The sequence below is a fragment of the Triticum urartu genome, chromosome 7 (assembly GCF_003073215.2).
Source record: "Triticum urartu cultivar G1812 chromosome 7, Tu2.1, whole genome shotgun sequence".
Lineage (NCBI taxonomy): Eukaryota > Viridiplantae > Streptophyta > Magnoliopsida > Poales > Poaceae > Triticum > Triticum urartu.
This window is the reverse complement of record NC_053028.1, coordinates 8,932,564-8,951,987: the sequence shown is the minus strand read 5'-3', so window position 1 is coordinate 8,951,987 and position 19,424 is coordinate 8,932,564. Positions and strand designations below refer to the sequence as shown.

At 41.6% G+C, this 19,424-nt stretch overlaps 1 pseudogene; it reads right to left on the bottom strand.

The window, feature by feature from the left end:
• The window catches only part of LOC125518075, a 36,354-nt pseudogene extending 17,487 nt beyond the window's left edge, over positions 1-18,867 (bottom strand).
• Positions 18,868-19,424: the final 557 nt, after the last annotated feature.

The following is a 19,424-nucleotide window of genomic DNA, read 5'->3' as shown; positions in this document are numbered from 1 at the left end:
TGCGTTTTGATTTTCGGCCGAAAAAAATGATTTTCGGCCGAATTTCGGCCGTCTCGCTAGGGCCCGATATATGGGCCTATCGGCCGAATAATTCGGCCCAGTTTGAATTTTTTTTTGCCCGGCCCAGCTTCGAGAGCCTTCTAGTTAGCTTCCGCTGAGACAAAACCACGAAACCCAAACGGCCTAACCCTAGAATCACTCGTTCCCTGTCCCTCTTCTTGTGTGCGGCGCCGCCGCCGCGCACAGGCCACATCTCCTTGCCCTCCTCCACATCTCCGGCCAAGGCGCTCGCTTCTCTGGCCGTCCTCCACATCTCCTCGCCTCCACCCCATCCACTTCCTGTCCTTTGCTTCTCCAAGACTGCAGCATGGTGCTTGGCGGCTGCGGCAACAGAGCTGATGGAGCGCAAGCCGACCAGTTCAACGGAGGCAGTAGCACGGAGCAGCGGCAGCAGCATGGAGGGCGTCCGCTTGACTGGGAAGGTACATATGTTCTTGATGCAGTTTCAGTACGTGTATGCAGTTTCAGTCTTCAGCAATTTGTCTCGTCCAAGTACGTGTATGCTGTTTCAGTTCTTCAGCAATTTCAGATCGATGTGGATTTGTTTCTTGGTTATAATCTGTGTCTACTTGTGCTGCTTTAGATTTAGGATAGGTCCCTGGTAAATGGCTTGGCAAATGCATATATCATACCGGGGTAAGAAAAATCGAGTCTTGATGAGTTGAACACAGTAGTGGCATTATTAATCTGAATTATACATGCATCTTGTAGTCACCAAGGATGCTCTAGATCTGGTAATATTTCTTTTGGTCCAACAGAAAGTGGGTTACAAACTTTGTTATGAACATCCTAAAATATATAATTGTTCCATGGACAAGGGGACTGCTCCTTGAAGCCACCGACTTGGATAAAATTGCTGCTGGCCGAGGCAGAAGCACACCGCACTAGCTGCTGTTATGTTTCCTTCCGCGCGTGTTACCCGAACAGGCCTTGGGTTCAGCTGCGCTTGCCCATGAATTGCTGCTGAACTTGAGTTGTTATGTATGATGGATGTTGCGAGTGACTCCCCCGTAAACTGTGTTGTTGAGAATATGCAATTGTACGTAATAATGTGTTGTCGATCGGATTGTTATGTTAATGATATTATTGATCGGATTATTATGTTAATGATGTTGTTGGAACTTCTTATTTGCACGGTAGGCCTTCTGTGCTCTAATGTTTTTGAGCTGCGCCATGCCGTCGATTTCCTGTAAAGGCTGCCTCTTGTGCTAATTTCTATCAGACTTCACACTTGAGTTATTTGCACAGAAAAGTAGATGTTGACCGATGATTAATTTCAATGGTCAGTGGTACCATTAAGTGGTGGTTCTAGAACTAAGCATCATTGGGTACAGTATATGACTTGTCTGTTTGGCAAACTAGAGCATCGAGTTGTATATAAATTACTTATTCCTTAGTATGTGAACTAGAGCATTGGGTTGTACTGTTTTTTCTTTATCATTAATATGAGGACACCCTAGTAAGCAAGGGTTGCTTCCTTAGTTACCTACTCTTGATAACTGACCGGTGTCCTTTTGTCACTTGATTTTCAGGTAATGGAACTGCAAATAGGAATGGCAGCGGCAACCATGATGCAAGTGCAAGTGGTTCTCAAAGCTCTTGGAAAGGTAATATACTAACTTGATATGAGCTATGAGATTGCATGTGCTTCTTATAGAGCTCTAACTTGGTTCAAATAAAAAAAGATGGCATAGAGATCTCACTTAATTCAGTACTTCCATGAAACTATTTGGTATTTGTTTGTAAATTGTAAATAACAGTACACTGCGTTGTCCATGTAGTGAGATGAGGATGATCACAGTTTAGAGTATTTGGATCTCTCTTTCATATTTCTATATAGTAAGGCATATATCTTGATCTTATTGGTGCACATTTCTAGAGTATTTGCTTGGTATGTTGCCAGATTACTATGCTTTGCTTGTTCACACGATGCAAATGGAATATTGTTAGGTTCAATTAAAGTGATGTTGTTTGTAACTTTGCAATGCAGGAATTAAAGATAATAACTTATATGATCCTTGGAACCATACATGGCCGTATTCTGGGGGTTTTCATTGTATGTACTGTGGCCTAAAGCACAAAGGTGGAGGTGCAACCCGTGCCAAGGAGCACCTTGGTTGGATTGTAGGTAACGTGAGGAGCTGCCCAAATGTGCCAAGAAATGTGAGAGATGCAATGAGAGAGTGCCGGGATGAATCGAAGAGGAAGAAAAGAGAGAAACAAAATAGAAGGCTGAGAATTGAAAGAAATATTATGGAAGGGCTGTATCAACAAGGAAGGGTGATTAACATAATAGATGATGAAGAAGAAGAAATTCAGATGAATATTCGAGAGGCATTGCGTGACCCGAATGTCTCCCGGAGAGTTGATAGGAGGATTGGCAAGGGGAATGTGGGTGATGTGCGAGTTGATGTTGGCAAAAAGAGTATCACCGCATATTTTGACAAGCAATTATGCAGCAACAAAGTATCTATGCAGCCCAAGATCAGTAGTGCTTTGGATCCTAATTCGAGAGATGCACTTGGCCTAGCTTGGTCCAAGTTTTTTCATGCCAATGATATTGCTGGACGTAAAGCTGACTGTCCATACTTCCGAGCTGCTTTGAAGATCACTCAACAATTAGGACCTACTCCTATACCAACCGCGAAGGAGATTGATAGAAAATATTTGGATGCAAACTATGATGAAGCAACTTCGTTTCTTCAAAAATTCAAACAAGATTGGAAAAACTTTGGTGTGACTCTTATGTGTGACTCTTGGACTGGTCCAACAGGAATGTGTCTCATAAACTTCATGGTGTATTGCAATAGACGAATGTTCTTCCTTAATACTATTGATGCATCCGGTCAGACTCAGAATTCAGGTTACTTCCTCCTCTTCTTCGCGTTTTACTTTCTTCTTGAATACTTGGGTTTGTCCTAGAATTGTCTTATGTTCATGAAAATATTTGCTTTGTTCTAGTTAGGTATATACATATGTTCTTACAATACTTTTCTTGAATACTTGGATCTGTCCTAGAATTGTTTTATGTTCCTAATGCTTTGTTCTAAGTAGGTATATATGCATTTTACATATGTTCTTACAATACATGCTTCTTGAATACTTCGATCTGTCCTAGAATTGTTTTATGTTCTTAAAATACTTGATTTTTTCTAACTAGGTATATGCATCTTACATAATTTTGCAGACTTTATCTATAGAGAGATTGAGAAGGTTGTAGAAGAGATAGGCCATGAACATATAGTTCAAATCGTAACCGATAATGGGTCCAATTATAAAAAAGCTTGCAAAACCCTTATAGAAGAACCAAAGTACTCTCATATTGTTTGGCAACCGTGTGCTGCTCACACCGTCAATCTTATGTTAAAAGATATAGCCAAGTTTCCTGAGGTTGATGTGATAGTCAAGAGTGCCAAGACAATCTGTAGGTTCTTGCATAAGCACAATAATCTACATGATAACATGAAGAAGAACATAGGTGGTGAACTAATTAGACCAAATGCCACCCGGTTTGGGACTGTCTTCATGTTCCTTGAGAGTTACCATTTGAAGAAAGATAAATTTAGGGAGTGGATGGTTTCTCAGGATTGGAAGGAGTGTCAGTGGAGCTATGAGCCTGGATACGTGTTTTTTGAAGAATGTTTGTCTAGTAATGTTTGGTGGAATGCACTAGAGTGGGTACTAGGTTCGTTAAGGCCACTTTATAAGGCCATGAGGTATGCTGATACGCAGAAACAATGCACTCTTTCTAGCTTCAAAAAAAGTATGATGCTCGCTATACAACGGATGGAAGCACATCTAGGCCCTACATCAAGGTTGTACCTTAGTTTCATGCGCAAGGTGTGCAAGAGGATAGATGCAATGGAAGAAGATACGTTTATGGTTGCAGCTGCCGTCCTTGATCCATATACACATTATAGCCTCAACCTTTGCAACCATACAAATTATGCTACTGCACTAACAGATGCGATAGCGAAGATATTAGATCCAAAGAGTGCTCTTTCAGCCATTGATGAAGTTAGTAAGTTTAGGGAGTGCCAAGGAAGGTTTGGGACCAGATTAGCACAAGAAGCTGCGGCGAGAATGGAGCCAAGTAAGTCGTGGTCTTTTGGTTTTAGAATTTCCATTTCCTTTTGTTTTGTGTAATTCTGAAAATTTCATTGGTGATATCTTGCAGCCCAGTGGTGGTTTCAATTTGGAGGGGATGTTCCTGCATTGCAGAAGTGCGCAATGAGAATTTGCTCACAATGTGTCTCATCTAGTGGGTGTGAGAGGAACTGGAGCGCCTTTGCTTTGGTGCACACAAAGCCAAGAAATCGCCTTTTATATGACAAGCTCCACAAGCTAGTTTCTGTCCGCTACAACCTAAAGGTATAAACCAACTCAAATTTACTTTGTACCTTGTATTGTCCTTGCATGTCATATAATTTACTTGGTTTACTATCCAAACCTTGAAGATACGAGCTGAAGAAGATCAAGAGAAAGAGAGAGATATAGATAAAGAGGTTGATCCAAGTGCACTGCTGATAGATACAACAATGTTCGATGAGACAAATCCAATAATGGAGTGGCTGAATGAGGATGAAGAGGATCCAATTTTGGATGGAGCCGATGCGGCCAGTGCTGTTTTTGAGAAAATAAGGCGCCTCAACTCAAGCAGGAAGGATTCTTATGTTGGTACAAAGGCTAATAAGAAGAAAAGAAAGAGGAATCATGATGAGGAGAATGAGTATGTCGAAACTGACAGTGAGGATGACGACAATGAGAATGAATATGTTGATAATGAGAGTGAGGATGATGATGGGGTGAGTGAGGATGATGAGGATGATCAACAAGATCAGCAAGAAACACAAATGCAAGTGGAAGAAGAGACACAAGTACAAGTTGAAAAGGAGACACAAGCAAGCATTGGCAATTTGGAGACTCGTAGATCTGGACGACTTGTTAGGAAGAAGACCAAGGAAGTCAACAGCCTCTACTCGTAGATTTGGTAAGTCTCTTCTTTTCGGTGTTTCTTCTTCATGATGATTACTTAGCTTGATGCATATGTTTGAAGCGGTTGATCTTTAAATAGCTTGATGTACATTGCTTTCTTATTCTGGTGCTCTAATGTGTATGCTCACTGTGTAATGATCAATACTGATGTTCTAATTGCTACTTGTCAATTATCGTGTAGTACTGTTGTAATTTCTACTTATCTTCTTGTATGGCTGTTGTAATTGCTACTTATCACCTACTAGTGCTGTTCCAATTGCTAGCACTCACATACTAGTGCTGTTCTAATTGCTACTTATCTCTTAGTAGTGCTATTCTAGTTGCTACTTATGATGTAGTAGTGTTGTTCTAAATGCTACTTATCACTTGTATTTGTCTTTTAAATGGTACCTAGCTGGAGCTTGGAGCATGATGCTAGTTGGAGGCTTGGAGCATGGAAGCTGGAGCTTTTTCAATGGAACAAGACCTCCCCGTCCATGCTTTCATGGATTTCTTTTGGAGTTGTTGTTCGTTGTGATGATTTGATGGTTGTCTTTTGGAGCTGTTTCTATGTGAAATCCTTTAAATTCCTAGAGTTGGTTGTACTGAAGTATTTAAACTTTGAACTATGATGTGATGGTTGTGGACTGTAAGTTTAGAACTAATGTGCGTGAGGGTCATATTGGACTGACGCTCTTATTTTAATCCCTAGAGCTAATTTGCTAAACATCATATGATTACTCCTGATGGTTGTTGGGCTGCTATGCTTTTGCTTAGCTTGATTTCAAATTTCTGTGAATGTTTGGTCAAATTTCGGCCGAATTTCGGCCAAATTTCGGCCAAATTTTGTCTGAAAATTCAAATTTTGATTTTATAATTTCGTCCGAAATTTTGCCGTAATTTTTGAAATGACCGAAATTCAGCCATTTCGTTCAGGGCCGAAAAAAATGGCAAACCGAAAATCAAAACACAGTCGCACAGAGACTCCGGTACCTTACCGGCGATGTTCAGCTTCAGCAAGGATATCCCCGTCACCACGCGTTCGCTGCGGCCGCAGACCACGCCAGTCCAGTTGCAGTGGTCGGCCATCGGCGTCGGCAACCGGGTCCCACGACACAAGCTGGCGTGGGTTTCCCCACTTTTCTTGATAGCTAGGAGGGTGGCTTGGTCGCCGGAGGTGGACTGCGAGCTCGATTTGTCGCCCACAGCCAGCAGGAGGAGACCCAGGAATAGTAGAAGGTGGAAGGGATAGCTGCTCGCCATTATCTTTGTCTGTACTTTGTTAGAGCAACTCTAGCAGTCACCGCAAAACACATGAAACTGCAAACTAACCGTCAGTTTACAGTTTTAGGTAAAAAAAGACCAGAATAGAACCCGTAAACCACCCTAACCCGTAAAAAATTTAAGGGGCACCGCAAACATTCCGGCCAAACCGGTGAAAATACGGATTTCGAAGACGATCCAAGGACGACCTGTATACGTGAAAAACCGTTGGCGGGAATCTAACTGCCAGCTGAAACTTCATGGCTCGCTCCCGCCTGTCCGTCCCCGGCCGCCGGCGCACGCCCCAGCCGCAACGCCGGCCCTCACTGCCGCGCCCGCCGGCATCCGCCCAGCCCGCCGGCCGTCGGCCGCGCCGGCCGCGTTGGAGGAGCTAGCTAGCTAGAATTGATTCAAATGGATCAGCTAGCTAGCTAGCTACCTAGCAGCTCAATGGATGCGCGTGTAGCTAGCGAATGGGGGAGTTCGGCCGCAGCTCGCGCTGCCCCAGCGGCCTTGGCCTCCGCCCGGGCGCTGCGGTCGTCTGTTGCTGCAATCGACACTGCTGTTGGCCCCGGCCAGTCGCGCTCACTGGCGAGCACGAGGAGATGGTTGCGGAGGCAGGACGTGCACACGCCGAGAGGACGAAGGTCGAGATGGAAAGGGCGTGAGGAAGAAGATGATATATTTAGAGAATATTCTTTCTTACGGATTGATTATTTGGATTATGTTTGGCCGCAGTTAAAATCAACCATTATAATCCGTTTTCCTCATTCCGTAAAACACTTATGCGGGTCATGATTTTGCGGGGTCAGCTAGAGTTGCTCTTACCAGGGGTGGGAGCCAGGATTTGGGTATAGGGGGGCCGAGCCAAGTTGGAAAAAAAAGTGCAACGCGAAACATAAGTACCATAATAATGGTCGTTTCAATGCAAAACACAAGTACATTTGTACGTATTAGTTTAGTTTTTCCTACAATTACCAATAAGATAAAAAAGTTAATAATTTCACCCGAAGATAACCTAATTGCTAGTAATTTCCAATGAATGTATATCCTCGCGTGATTTCAAAGCAAGTCATATTCCATTGGACTAGGATTGGTATATTTAAAAATCAAATCAAATTTATCTTTATGATGTTTGGCTGCGATTTGCTCTTCATGATCACATCAGAAATTAAACAATCAAATGAAATTAAAAATGAATTAGAATCATTGACCTCGCCATCAAAATAACTAAAATTGACGTGCAATTTCAACACGTACACGATGAGAGTTGAGAGGGGTAGTACTCAATCATGCTAACCTTGGCGCTGGACCGCTAGAATATTGAAAGAGTCTAGGCTCCAGGATGTCCCAATCGCGGTGCTGCTCGCGCCTGATTAGGCAGCGGCCGCCGCCAGCTCTAATTGCCTCAAGTTTTTTTACAAGGTATAATCGCATACGTTAATCATGCTGGGGGTAAAATAAAGCCAGGAGTGTACTGGGAACGGAGGTCATGGCCATGAAGAATGGGCTTTCTTATGGGCCTTTTTTTCAGATTTTATACTCTCAGTTTTCACCGTGGTTTGACTTAAGGGGGGCCACACTACCTGTATTCGCTTGATCCAGCGCTAATTACTCGTAGCAGCCAAAGGAATTGTCGATCAATAGGGGGGCCAGGCCCCTGCTCGTCCCCCTGTCTCTGCCACTGGCTCTTACTAGCTACTGAGCTTCGGTGACGAGTGGAGCAGAGCTAGCTGGGCTAATATCCGCGTGAAAAGGCACGAGCTCCCCTAGTGGCCCGGTCATCGGTCGCCGGTCGTCGCGGAGCCCATATATACCAGTTCATTCACACTTGTCAATAAAGGGTTGTTAGTAGTAGTAATCTTGATTAGTGAAGTCTATATGTTTTCAACTTTAGAGACTTGTTATAGTTGCAAGTGTCATAGCACTACTAGATTCATGTTCTTCGTACGTAGGTCTATTTGTGTTGCGCTGTCAGCCTGCACACGGGCTAGTTTGTGTTTATGTTCATAATATGAATATTCAGTGATTATGTAAAAAATACCCGCAAAAATTGTTATTAGCTTATATATATATATCTTATATCTTTATTATGTTATATATATCTTATATCTTTATTATGTTATATATATATATATTTAAATATATTATAACTGCGCACCTTTCCAGCCTTCTCAAGCCATTTGCATTTTTGGCCATTGGATCTTCATATCTATGCGTTTTTGGCTGTGTGATTTCTGCCAAGTCGCACCCGTGCTTGCTTCCTTCAGTAACCACGAAGCAGTAAATGGGTGGGCCGCTGCTCCGTTAACATTTTTGGGCTTCGCTCATTGAATTGGGCCTGATTGGCTTCTCTCTCTCCGCCGGCCCCGTAGGAAAAGGAAAGGAAGAAAGAAGATACTACTAGAGCGAGCGGAGTCGTCCCGCAGAAGCTTGGGCGGGCGATTGAAGTGCTCCCTCAAATTGATGTGTTGAAGTTAAATTTCCGTTGCTACAACCCATTAATGGCACTATGGCAATGAAGGTGCTTTACTCCCTGGTCGCCAATAAGATTAATGGTATTCCACTGCAGTCCCCTCGCCTCCCTACTGGTCCTATATAAACCCTCTCCCGGTCGATTGTTGCAATGTCTCCTTGGGGATACATCCTAGAGCAGCTATGTGGCAGTCTGAAGGTGATTTTTCTTTTCTTTTTTTGCGGGAATGAAGGTGATTTTTCTTGTAGATATGCAGTTTCTATGCCCCTCCCCTTTGTAGTGTGTATAGTTTTTTTAGGACCACGAGTAACAAAGTGTGTGCATAATTTCTGATCACAGGACCACGAGTAATAAAGTGTGTGCAAAATTTCTGATCACAAGAGAAGAATGAGGAAGCGGCGGCAGCCAGTTTTGCTGTGGCGGACTCTTGGTGAGCCGCCCCCGGTGTCTTGACGCTCCAAGTTGTCCCTACGTTGTTTTATTGTAAGGCATAGTGATCAGAACTCAGAAGGGATTGTGTCTGTTGTTCTTGGACATGCTATTGCAGAACAACATCTAGGAGCACGAGTAACAAAGTGTGTACACAACTTCTGGTCCAATTTCCATCTGAGAGTCATCTTGGCTAGAGCATCCAAAATTCAGTTGCTTATATCAAGAACCTCAAGTACCTGTCAGATTTATTTCCCCGGTTCTTGATTGCTAATTAACAGGGGCGGAGCCAGGATTTGGGTATAGGGGGGGCCGAGCCAAGTTGGAAAAAAAAGTGCAACGCGAAACATAAGTACCATAATAATGTGTCGTTTCAATGCAAAACACAAGTACACTTGTACGTATTAGTTTAGTTTTTCCTACAATTACCAATAAGATAAAAAATTTAATAATTTCACCCGAAGATAACCTAATTGCTAGTAATTTCCAATGAATGTATATCCTCGCGTGATTTCAAAGCAAGTCATATTCCATTGGACTAGGATTGGTATATTTAAAAATCAAATCAAATTTATCTTTATGATGTTTGGCTGCGATTTGCTCTTCATGATCACATCAGAAATTAAACAATCAAATGAAATTAAAAATGAATTAGAATCATTGACCTCGCCATCAAAATAACTAAAATTGACGTGCAATTTCAACACGTACACGATGAGAGTTGAGAGGGGTAGTACTCAATCATGCTAACCTTGGCGCTGGACCGCTAGAATATTGAAAGAGTCTAGGCTCCAGGATGTCCCAATCGCGGTGCTGCTCGCGCCTGATTAGGCAGCGGCCGCCGCCAGCTCTAATTGCCTCAAGTTTTTTTTACAAGATATAATCGCATACGTTAATCGTGCCGGGGGTAAAATAAAGCCAGGAGTGTACTGGGAACGGAGGTCATGGCCATGAATGGGCTTTCTTATGGGCCTTTTTTTTCAGATTTTATACTCTCAGTTTTCACCGTGGTTTGACTTAAGGGGGGCCACACTACCTGTATTCGCTTGATCCAGCGCTAATTACTCGTAGCAACCAAAGGAATTGTCGATCGATAGGGGGGGCCAGGCCCCTGCTCGTCCCCCCTGTCTCCGCCACTGCTAATTAAGCCATCTTGTTGCATACAAGAGTTTATATTATTTCTTGTTATCTTGCTCCTACACACAGGAAGTTGAAAAGCAAGAGCACCTATAATATTATATTAGAGTTACACCATCAGATGCCCAGGCTTGCTATTACGTATGTTTGTCAGTCCTATTTGCTTTCCCTCTGTAGTTGCAGCATCAAGTCTGGAGATTATTAAACACATGTGTCATGAGGGGAAATAGGTTAATGTTTCGCATGTTTGACCTGACCTAAATACTGAGATCATGATCACTATCTATATAAGGGGAATATATGCATCCACCATATCACCGAACATGTCTTGTGATAATCCACTCTATATGGCTTTACAATGGTGTCTATGTCAAAAAAAAACTGGTGGGTGTCCTCTTACTAAACAAAACCCATTTCTAAACAAAGATGTATTATGGGTTGTTTTGCCGACATAACATTCGAGATTCCAGAGTATGTACCTTAATTTTTTACCTTATTAAGTTCATGAAATTTCCATATATGCATGTGTTACTATTATAATTATTCCCACGAGCACATTCATCCATTTTTTGTCAGATTTAATACAAGTGCTTTGGTCTGGTTCTGGTCTGTTGGTTTGGAGGATTCTTGGAGCCTTGTTATCCCTAATTGTGCATGAAACATGTTGGGGACAAGTGTACATGCCAACTTTTTGGGTACTAGGGAGTAGCAGCCAAATAATTATTAGGAAGTGGCATATACAAAGAAAATGCACACAGTTCTCTCTTACAAAGTTATTTGCAGGGAATGAGTGCGAGCAGCTCACGCAATAGATTTCTTACAAAGAAGGTGTTGTTCAATTAAGGTATCTGCCCGGTAAACATTCACATCCTACACATCTATTCGATCTCTTTGTGGATATATGTATACAGTATCTTCTGGAAAATCCAAATTGCTAAATACTACCTCTGTATGCTTTTATAAGATGGTTTAGATCACTAAATTAGTGATATATAACGTCTTATAAAAGTTTACGGAGGGGGTACTTGTCTTTTGATGAAATAATACAGGATGCCCTCGTATCCCGAGAAGATCTATAACGTCTTATAAAAGTTTACGGAGGGAGTACTTGTCTTTTGATGAAATAATACAGGATGCCCTCGTATCCCGAGAAGACATTAGATCATCAAAACTAGATCACACTACGACCTTAGTCACTTTATTGGACATATATGGCTCATGCAAATGCACTTGTATGCGAACAACTATATATTAGTTCATATAAATTTTACTTTCATGCTTTGTACCACCCTTTAATTTAGAAATATCACTATCATTCTATTGTCAAAATAGACGGGCGCGGCAACGCACGCCGTCATGGTATATATATTTACTAATTGAAAGCACCATACGAGCCTCCACGTTAATCCTTAAAAGTATTTATAAATAACGACCGTACGAGCCTCCACGTTAATCCTTAAAAGTATTTATAAATAACGTTAGATCTTAATCTCGTGTATGTTATAAAACGAGATAGTCAGACCCCGATTGCCCTAAGAGTCCATAGGCATTACACTTGGAAGGAACATGGGATGTCAAAAATAAAAAAGGGAATGTGCTATCCCCTCATGTCTGGAACTCTGTACGTGACATCCAACTGGCCCAAGAGTTCGTATATATTACACATGGAAGGAAACGTCTGGTGTAAAAAAAAGGAAGCGTACAATTCCTTAAAAAAAGAGAAAGGAAACGTGCAAACTGAAATGAGCTAACAATTGAAAGGATTTTTTTTGGAAACGTGCTAGCAATACACATACATCATTGCCCTAAGGCTGGTCATAGTGGGGAGTAACTTAGACTAGTAACATGCATATGTTACTAGTCTATGTTACTACCTCTATAGTGCATAGTATCATGGATTAGTATCATAGGTGGTCTCATTTATTGCCATGCATGACACATAGTAGCACCATATTTATTATGTTACGGTATCTACCTATGTTACTTTAACCATCTCTCTCTTCTTTAATTGCCTGCCACATAAGCATATTTGCGAGTCCCAAGTACATGATACTACTTATGTTACCCCCACTATGGCCAACCTAAGTGTACTGTGCGTAAACCTAGGTACATGCAATTATTTTTCTCATTCAGAAATCACTGCGCCCACAATCACAACACATATATGCGTGTATTACACTAATCCCATCTAGAAATTGCGTTTAATTATATATTCTGAAATTTGTACGTGACACACACATTGTGTTTTCTGAAAAAAGAAATATATTAGCATAGAAAAAATTTAAATGTATGTCAAAAATATATCTAATAAGAAAATCCTAGATTGTATTTTAAAAATCCAAAATTTCTACCGCGCAAGTGCACGAGAAACCGACTAATTTCAGAAGTTTCGACACAGGGTATAAGTTCATATTCATAAGGACTAGGATATGGTATTCTAGAAAAAATAAATGGACTAGGATGCAGGCTATCATTGATGGCCTAACAAAATCATCATTATTACTTTTCCCGGTAGCTCAATTGGGATGTCAAAGGATCAGTTTAAAAAAATGTCGAATAACTTGATAGCGGTCATCAATAATTAAGTGAATTCTTAGACAAAACAAAAGTGAGCTTCTAAAAATATACGTGCTAATTTAAAAATCCCCAAGCAGACTTCCAAATTTTAGTATTCAAATTTTAAAAATACATGATGAATTCTGGAACATTACAGTCCAAGTAGAAAATCTGATCAGAAAACCAGAAATGTAGTGAATTATTAAAAAGACATAGAATGCTTGCAGGAGTTTACGAACGACTTGAGGAAGTTCAAAAAATTTCTAAAAATTTAGAAGTACAAGGATACACTTGAACTAAGACGCAACCCATAGTGAGACGCGCAGCTGATCAACATGTTGAACTGATGAGCACTTGACTGGTGGGTGCGGCAACGAGTTGGAAAGGGATATGTGTGTGTCCGCGTGTGCGTGCATGTGTAATACACAAATAGTGCACACATGGACGTGGATGAGAATGATTGGCGTTACTTACTGCTGAGCAGGGGCGGAGCCAGGATTTGGGTATAGGGGGGGCCGAGCCAAGTTGGAAAAAAAAGTGCAACGCGAAACATAAGTACCATAATAATGTGTCGTTTCAATGCAAAACACAAGTACATTTGTACGTATTAGTTTAGTTTTTCCTACAATTACCAATAAGATAAAAAAGTTAATAATTTCACCCGAAGATAACCTAATTGCTAGTAATTTCCAATGAATGTATATCCTCGCGTGATTTCAAAGCAAGTCATATTCCATTGGACTAGGATTGGTATATTTAAAAATCAAATCAAATTTATCTTTATGATGTTTGGCTGCGATTTGCTCTTCATGATCACATCAGAAATCAAATAATCAAATGAAATTAAAAATGAATTAGAATCATTGACCTCGCCATCAAAATAACTAAAATTGATGTGCAATTTCAACACGTACACGATGAGAGTTGAGAGGGGTAGTACTCAATCATGCTAACCTTGGCGCTGGACCGCTAGAATATTGAAAGAGTCTAGGCTCCAGGATGTCCCAATCGCGGTGCTGCTGGCGCCTGATTAGGCAGCGGCCGCCGCCAGCTCTAATTGCCTCAAGTTTTTTTTACAAGATATAATCGCATACGTTAATCATGCTGGGGGTAAAATAAAGCCAGGAGTGTACTGGGAACGGAGGTCATGGCCATGAATGGGCTTTCTTATGGGCCTTTTTTTCAGATTTTATACTCTCAGTTTTCACCATGGTTTGACTTAAGGGGGGCCACACTACCTGTATTCGCTTGATCCAGCGCTAATTACTCGTAGCAGCCATAGGAATTGTCGATCGATAGGGGGGGGGGGAGGCCCCTGCTCGTCCCCCCTGTCTCCGCCACTGCTGCTGAGAGATTGGTTGTTGGTCAGGCATGTTTTGGAAAAATATTTCAATCACATGTTTGCATGCAGAAGCATGGGGTAGCTAGGCTAATAGTAAGTGGTAGAGAGTGAAATAATACATAAGATATGTATAATGATGTTTAAAACACAAGGCATCTCCATATACATTTAGTCATTGGTAAATTTAGGGACCATTAAATATGCATAATGGTGTCACATGAATAATACAAAAAAATTGACGATATATGATGATCCACTATGTCTTAAGTAACGGGTGTATGGAAATATAATATTTCATATGCTCTGAAAATAAGTGAAAAATAATTTTAATTATTTTGTACATTGAATTTGTATGAGATCTAAAGTAAATAATTATTGGAAAAAATTGTGTATAATACTTTAAATGTTCAAAAGGTTCTTGCCCGTGCAGTATAGCATGGGTTGACGACTAGTATATTTACTAATTGGAGGCATCTTTCTTGACCTCTCATTAATCCACATCATCAAAATTAATTAAACCATTAGATTGTAAAATTTATGATCAAGATAAAAGAAAAAGTTATGTAACGTAGATGATGCCGTCCTTTAGAAAAAATGCACCTAACACGTCTAAGTCTAACATTAGTTGAAAAAATCTTGGAAAACCTCACGTACAGAACAAAAGGGAAACCTCACGTAAGAAACAAAGTCCTATAGAAAAACCCATCTGACACGTCCAAGCCTGACATACGAAGTAACAAACAAGGAAATCCTGACGTACAAAATAAAAGTAAACCTCAGGTAGGAAAATATAAGGTAAGCCTCTACAATTAACAAAAACAAGGTAAGTCCCCACCCGTTCCCACAAATTAAGAAGGGAAGCTCCCGCTAGGCTGGTTGTAATGGGGAGTATCATATACTAGTATCATGCATATGATACTAGTATATGATACTACCTCCCTAATGCATAGTATCATATATTAGTATCATGTAGTACTCTATTTATTGCCATGCATGACACAAGGTAGCTTAGCATTTAATATGATACGGTATCATGATATGATACTACACCCTCTCTTTCTTCATTTAATGTTATGACACCTCATCAAAATTGCCTAGTTGGCATGCATGATACTACCTATGATACTACCATTACGACCAGCCTTAGAAAATTCATGACATCTCATTAATCCACCCCATAAGAACTAATTAATACACCTATAAAAAACAAAAATCAGTTAATCAGTTAGATCGTCTCACGTAAAATTTAAGATCAGGATGTAAAAAACTTGTGTACCGCCGATTATCACGTCCGTTAGAAAAAATATCACTAAAAAAACAAGGAAATCCCCGCGCAAGAAAAAAAACGAGGAAATTATCATGTAAAAAGGAAAAAAAACAAGGAAATTCTCACGTAATTAAGAAGGAAAGCCTTCTCCCGTTCCCATTAAGAAAGAAAGCCCCTGGGATTTTCAATAAAAAAGAAAAGAAAGAAGGAAAGTCCCCGTTAAAAACTCCCCCAGGATTGTCAATAAAAAAAGAAAAAGAAAGAAGGGAAGTCCCGGTTAAGAACTATGATATGGCTAATTGTTTGTCAAAAAGAAAAAAGGACTCCATCAGTAACATATTCTTCCGGTTAAAATCTCGGTGGACTCCTCCATATGGTCGCTGCCTCAACATGAGTTATTTCTAAAAATGTTTGATTTAGCATATATACGATCCAATCAATCATGTCTGAAAGTCTAGCTCCGGCTCTCCTGGTCGTTTTCCTCTCAAGCCCTGAATCCCTGTTAAAAGTAATAGTGCAAGGAGATTCATGATGTACAAGAACTATAAAAGGAAGCTCTAAATCCTATTCATTGGGCATGTGATAGGATAACAAAATATGAAGGGAATTAATTTGTATAATTTTTTATAATTCTTTGTCTGGTCAGGATTTTCTTCTTGATATAATTTCAATGTCAGACATTTTGTTCAGCTATATATTAAAAGGATACCAGACTACAATATTTCTAGGTTGTCACACATATAATGTGTCTAATTGACTAACAAGTTACAAATTCATAGCTTGGTGTTTAGATAGTTCGATTAAAGGCAGTAATGAGTTCCTCTGGTGTCTATAATTTTTTTACATCAAGAACTTCGGTAGATGATAAATGTTTAATCTTTTTTCTTTTCTTTTCAGGGACAGATCCATCAATATTTTCATGAAAAACAAGAAAGTGCCAGTGCCTATCGACAGAACCCTTAACTTCTAGAATTCGAAAACATTAACATGGGTTATTGTGTTCCTACAAATAAATTACACGTGGAAGTGTATGTTGTAAAGTGTGCATATTCCTATGTCTTGGTTTTCTACCGGCTCAGCCATAAGTCTCCTAATTTAGTACACATATAAATTAAAGAAATAATACAGTTACTATTCCCCACTTTAACTAATAAATAGAGTGTAATTAGAATAATATAGTGAAGGAAGATTTAGTTGCCATACGTGGAAAGGAATACTACATGTAACTAATTTTTTTTCAGTACTATGTCACATTTTTTCATATTTTCGGTTGCCAAAATCAGTGAGCAAAACAAATTTTCTAAAACATTTCTTGAGTATAAATATGGTTTTTATATTTCTGGCCCGTGCAGTCGCACGGGTTGATGACTACTGTCAAAAATTCATTTGTGAGATTAACCATTTCCATTCATATATTAGTCTTCTAATGAAACTTAGCATGATGTTAGTACTTTTCTCCTTTTCATCCTCTTTCTCACTTTCTTTTCTCCGTGGCTATGATGATGGGATCAATCATGTCATATTGTAGGCAACAACAAGTTTGTGTGGTTCCATTTGTGTTTACCGGCTAATATATTTGAGAACAATGGTTCCATTTGTGTGGCTCAACAGGTTGCACAGAGACTCCGGTACCTTGCCGGTAAGGCCAACTCCAACTTACGATCCCAATCGGATGTCCGTTTTGTTGGTATTTTGTCCGTTTCGGTAGGGCAATGAGGCGGAGTTCGGCCGTTTTCTTGGATGCGCCGGTCGTGCACCCAACACGCGACGCATCTCGTCTAGCCGCCTGAATTTTTTTGCAAATGAAATTAAACACCGCGGTCATAGTTCATGCCAACGACCCTAGTTCATGCCGGCCAGAGTGCCAGCGGCCAGCCTACAGAATGATCAGCCCTCCCCCTCCCCCCTTCCCCTGCCCGAGTTTTCACGCCGGCTACAAAGTTAGCTGCCCGCACACTTGCCAGCCTTGAAAATGAACAAGCCTCAAGTTTTCTTGCCGGCAACAAAGCCGGCGGCTGGCACACTTGCCAGCGTTCAAAAAGAACAGCCATAGTGCACGGCTGATTCCTCCCTAGTTCACGTCGTCTCGGTCAAACATCTCCTTTTGCAGGCTCACGAACCAACTTCTTCTCTTTGGTGACATGTTGGGCAAGTCTACGCTCATGATTATTAGCGCCACCTCTTTTGCCTTGGTGTTGGCATTGGTGGCCTAGATCGCGAGCTTCTTCATTTGGATGGCCTCCTCCATGTCGAACTTCCTCTTATTAGCGGCCTACTCCATGTCAAGCTTCCTCTTCTGAGCGGCCTACTCCATGTCAAGCTTCTTCATTTGGAGCTCCATGTATATCTCCGTTTGCTCCTTCTTTCCTTGGCACTTCCTCTCTTCACTCACTTCCTTTTGAGTCATCATGTCGTGCAAAGTTTTTGCAAGGCGATAGATGCTACATCACGCTTCTCGTCAACCTTCGAGTTGGTCTTGCCTGTCGGCCTCTTCAACACATCTCCATTCCCAGCCACAATCGCTGGCCCTCATTTCTCCTTTAGAGCGGCATATTGATCTTTGAACTTGGTATAATCTTTAATGAGTGACCAACCATGGGCGAGAGTGAATGGCTTGTTCTTATGCCGGGCCTTGAAGGCTTACAAAGATTAGAATGCCTACACAATCAAAGAGAAGGCCGCAAATTTAATAGCGAAGGACACAAGATGCAACAACACATGAATATGTCATAGCAGTGAAATAGGAGAAGTCATACCGAGTCGCCCACGCCTAGGCCACTCACGGGATGGGCTTCAACGCTCTCAAGAGCGGCACAATACTTGTTGCATTCTTGTTGAATGAACCCCCATCTCTTTTGGATTTGATTTGATGCCTCGATTGCTTGGAAAATTGCAGGGCGCAAACTTTCTCCATTCATGAAACGTTGTATGAACTCTCATCCAAAAACCCGACCGTTTTTGCTCGGCACCAGTCTTGGGATCTTGGCGTATCTCCATCCAACTCTAGCAAATCACGTGTCCTCTTCTTTGCTGTATGCTCCCGTGCAAAGGCTTTGCTTCCTCATTTGTGCGTCAGCTCTTCGGGTGAGCTCATCGATAAACAATGGCTCCTCTATAATGTCGACCTCTTCTTCCTCTTCTCGCAATACATGTCCTCATCTTCATGCCATGATTTTCAATGGTCATCGGCCTCTTCTTCTTCGTGGACAACATAGTGGTCGGCACCATCTTGGTCGCAGCCGTCTTGGCTTTGGCTCTCGTCCGAATCGAAGGCTTGGCCTTGGCTGGTTGGGTGAAGGCCTGGCCACGGCCCTCGAAGACGACGTTCTCCAAAAACGCATTGTAGTCGTGGTGGTCGACCATCGGCGTTGGTATTGGCATTTCGTCGAACAGGTTATGGCGCCGGGATGGTTGCCGTCAGAATCGACTAGGACTGCTTCCTTTGCATCCTATCAGACGACTAGCCAGCGCCATTGTACCCAGGCGTGACGTTGAGGTCGACGACGGCCAGTTGGACGGGGGTGGCCGGCACGATCATGCTGCCATTCAGGAAAGTGGGCGCGTTGTGTCCCCGACGGGCGCGTCAGGATAGGACAAGGGCGCATGTCCCGCCCGTCCGCATGTTGTCTATTTCGACGCAAACACAACCCAAATTTATGCTGAAAATGTGTCGGCGGCGGACAAAAACGAACGTTCGTAAGTTTGCTCCCGCGCGTTGGGCTGCGGTTTGTGTCCACTTATCCTCAAACATACGCGATCGGAACATTTGAGGTCGTGCGTTGGAGTTAGGCATAAGGTTCTCTGCAAGGATATCCCTGTCACGGACTCAGCGTGTCCACCACCGCAGACCACGCCGGTCCAGTTGCGCAGTGGCCGGGGTTGGTGACGGGGTCTAACGTCACAAGCTGGCGTGGGTTTCC